Genomic DNA, 3,639 nt, shown 5'->3' on the forward strand with positions numbered 1-3,639 from the left:
AAACCTAGGGTGTAAATTGTCTGCCAAATATAAATTAGCCTCTGTAACCAAGATGTTGTACGGAAATATAGAAACAAAGAGGAAAACTGTTGTCTTAATTTTGGAAGTGATATGCTCTGTAGCCATGCGCATTTATTTGTTAAGAAAAAGATAGGCAACAAAAAATAGTCTCTGTGGTCAAGTGGGTAGAGTGGTAGACTGGTAGTTCTTATACTGTTTTGAGACCAGGTCGAATCCATCCATCTTTTTTTCTAGTTTTTATAAAACATTATAGAAAGTGCATAATTTTCGTGTTAATAAGAACCGAAATAACATAATAAAGAAATAATTTATTGATAGTGTCCTTTAATCGACGTATTCATTCAGGATTAGAGTACTATTGGTAAGAGCGATTGTTTTCAGTTTATGGTATGGTATTCTTATTCCTCCCCTCCGTTTTTGCAGTCAACTCACTCCGTTTTTGCAGTCAATGTGTCTGTGAGTCAGGAACAGAAAAAAAAAACAAAATATGCGTGACCTGCAGCCTTACAGTTACAGCGAATGAAGTAGAATAGCTAGTTGTCATAAAAATCTGATGTTAAATTATTGTTGTAGTGTTTATGTGTGTTTCTTTTTAGAGCATTTACTCTCTCTCTCTCTCCTTTTTTCATATCCAAAGTGCAAGAAATGCAATCGTAAGTCTGTGTAAGGAATAAAGAATGCTTTCTTTAAACAAAACTAAATTATACTGCTCTATTTGTGAGTAACACGAATGCTTCCAAAAGATGCCATGGATATTAACTATAATCATACCGTTCTTCTGAATTATACAGTAGCGTGAAAAACACAATAAAATGATGTAACAGGCATAAGCTTTTTTCTAGCGTGACAACACATTAAACATAACAAATTAAAGGTTTGGGGTGTCGGTGTAGGCCTATACATTTTCACATTCGAGCGACAAAAGAAGAAAGTGAGGTGATAGCTCTAAAAATCGAATTCGAGATTTCAATGAATTCAAGTTACATGGCCCCTACATATCGAAAAAAATGATTTTTCGATGTCTGCATCTATTCGTCTGTCGGTTCGTTACGCTTTTACATGCACTCAAATAGAGGTCATACTGTTCAACGTATCTGGACCGAATTCTAGACATAACGTTTTAATAACATACTATCGTTTATATCCCTATTATATCCCTCGACACCTAAAAGTAAGGGTAGTTTACAGAAAATTTAAAAGAATTCAACTTTCTCAAAAAAACAGCCGTGACGATTATTTATTTTTATAAATATGTATTTTATTAACAACTTTCCACTGTAGTATGAATCATTTTTCTGAAAAAATACATATGATGTAATTTACTGCGTTATATGCGTTCCTTTTGCACAATTTTCTCAACCACATTTCAAAAATAAACGCATCATTAACAACCTAACAATATGGCAACTCGTTCATCATGTAAACATTCAGAAAGAGTAGTTTACTCTTAGGGTGAGCTTTCCCCCGATGATTTCCCCCTTAACGCTTCAGGCAATTTTGTTCATATTTCGTAAAGAAATGTTTCATTAATAAACTAACATACAGTACAAATCGTTTATCCTGATAACACACAGAAGGAGTGGTTTTCTCGAGGGTTGAATTTTTTTGACAATTTTCTCAGTAATAACTGAGAGAAATTTATTCTAATTTCAGTAAAAATATTTTCTATAGTAACCTTACAATATTATATAACTCGCTTATTCCGAAAAGACAAATCCAAAACAGATAGTTTACTTTGACAGTGAAATTTTTCGTGACCTTTACTTGGACAGTGACGATTTTCTCACGGTGCAATCTCGGACGGTGCTCATTATCGAGCAATTTCACACGGTCCTGGTTATCGCATTAATCAGTCAGCAGGTGTGGTGCATTTTCACACGGTCCATCTGCAATCACGTGATTCACCCTGAAACTTCTTTCACTACAAGGGGAGGGGGGACAGAACAACTATGAACTAAGTAAGAACAGAGAAAGAGCAAATACAAGTTAAATACGAACAATTGCAATTAATATTAGAGAAGGAGAGCTTAGAAAATGTTTCACTTTCACAAAAAGAATAATGAAGAAAGTAAGCAGAAATTAAAATAACAAAGAACAAGATAGAACAAAGAAATCAGAAAATAAAAAAATAGTAAAGAAGAAGAGAAAAATAGCATATACAATAAGAAATTGAAATAAATGAAAAAAATAACAGAAACTATCGGAAATTGATATTAATACATAAAGAACAGCAAATGAAAATAAGAACAAATAAAGAATAATCAAAAATTAAAATAATTAGGGACAGAAGATAGAATAATCACATATTAAAATAAATAAAGAATAAAATAAGCAGCACATCAGAGAATTCAGACAGGTAGTTCAACAATCGAAGAAAAATGTGCCCGCCCTAGAGCATAGAAAAACGTTGTGATTTGTAAAACACACAATATTAGCTCCATACTCCAAGGCGGTTCTAAGAAGAACCTTGTCATCTTGTTATTTTCCGAGCGAACAGCACGTCGTTAAGATGGAACCTTCTACTTTTGTACGTCGTCAACCCATTTTTACAGTTCGTAGCCGATTATCTTAGCTTTTGGAGATAGCTCAAGCTTCTCAAGCAATTTTTAAGGTCTGCGCCATTTTCTAGCTTCTCCAGGACTAATTGCAATCGTTCGTCAAGACGGATGTAAGTGAATTTTCTACGCTTCTCCGAATTGCAGTCTAAGCCCTGTCTCGCGAAAGCATGAAAACTAGCTGTCGCATCTGCTTTTAATACACTCACAAGCTCAAAGATATGTGGTGTACTCTTAGATATGGTGCGATTTAACTTATTGTGCCAACCCTCCACTGGGTTGTTTGTTCTGTGCCTTTGACCGTTGCAGTTCCATATTTCTCTTGGAACATTTGGATTATCCATCCATTGTTCAATGAAATAATCGTTGAACATTTCGATTTTCTGGCCAGATGGACAGTCCTCCATGACGGTGAGCCAACCTTCATCGATCCTGCTTGTTGGTATTAATGCCAATGCACTACACCTGTGAACATGATGGCGTACATCTTCATTGTGGAGGTATTCTTCGACGAGACCTATACTCTGAATCTTCCGCCAGATACTCTGGTTGAAATGGTAATGGCAGCCGGAAACCTGTGAATTGGGAAACACTGCACGCAACGCATTGATTGCAGCAAGTTCAAAATCTATTTTTAACACTCGAGGTTCGTTCTGGCCAGACCACGTTTTAAGAAATGTAAACAGTTGTTCGTATGTTCGCTCTGTTTTATCTGGCAACAATGCATACAAGACCGGTACAACCAGTGTCTTATCATGTGTGCTTCCTATGTCTGCATGTATGGTGTATAACTGGGAAAAATACTTACAGGAACTCTTGAACGTTCCGTCAAAAAACCATTGTTCGCTTTCCTTCAGTGCTGGTTTCAAACCCTCGTAACCAAAACACAGAATTCGTCCGTCTCCTTCCAGTGCGTCGTACTGTAAAAACGAGGTACCATCTTCAAACCGAATCATATAATCGGGAAAGCAGATATTTCTAGGAGTCGGTGCACCTTGATGTATGCCGAGTGATTTCCTTCTAACACCATTTAAACCCCCTTTCTTCTGATCATACGATGGTA

Source organism: Thermobia domestica, chromosome 17 (genome assembly GCF_964235325.1).
Source record: "Thermobia domestica chromosome 17, izTheDome1.hap1.1, whole genome shotgun sequence".
In the NCBI taxonomy this organism is placed as follows: Eukaryota; Metazoa; Arthropoda; class Insecta; order Zygentoma; family Lepismatidae; genus Thermobia; species Thermobia domestica.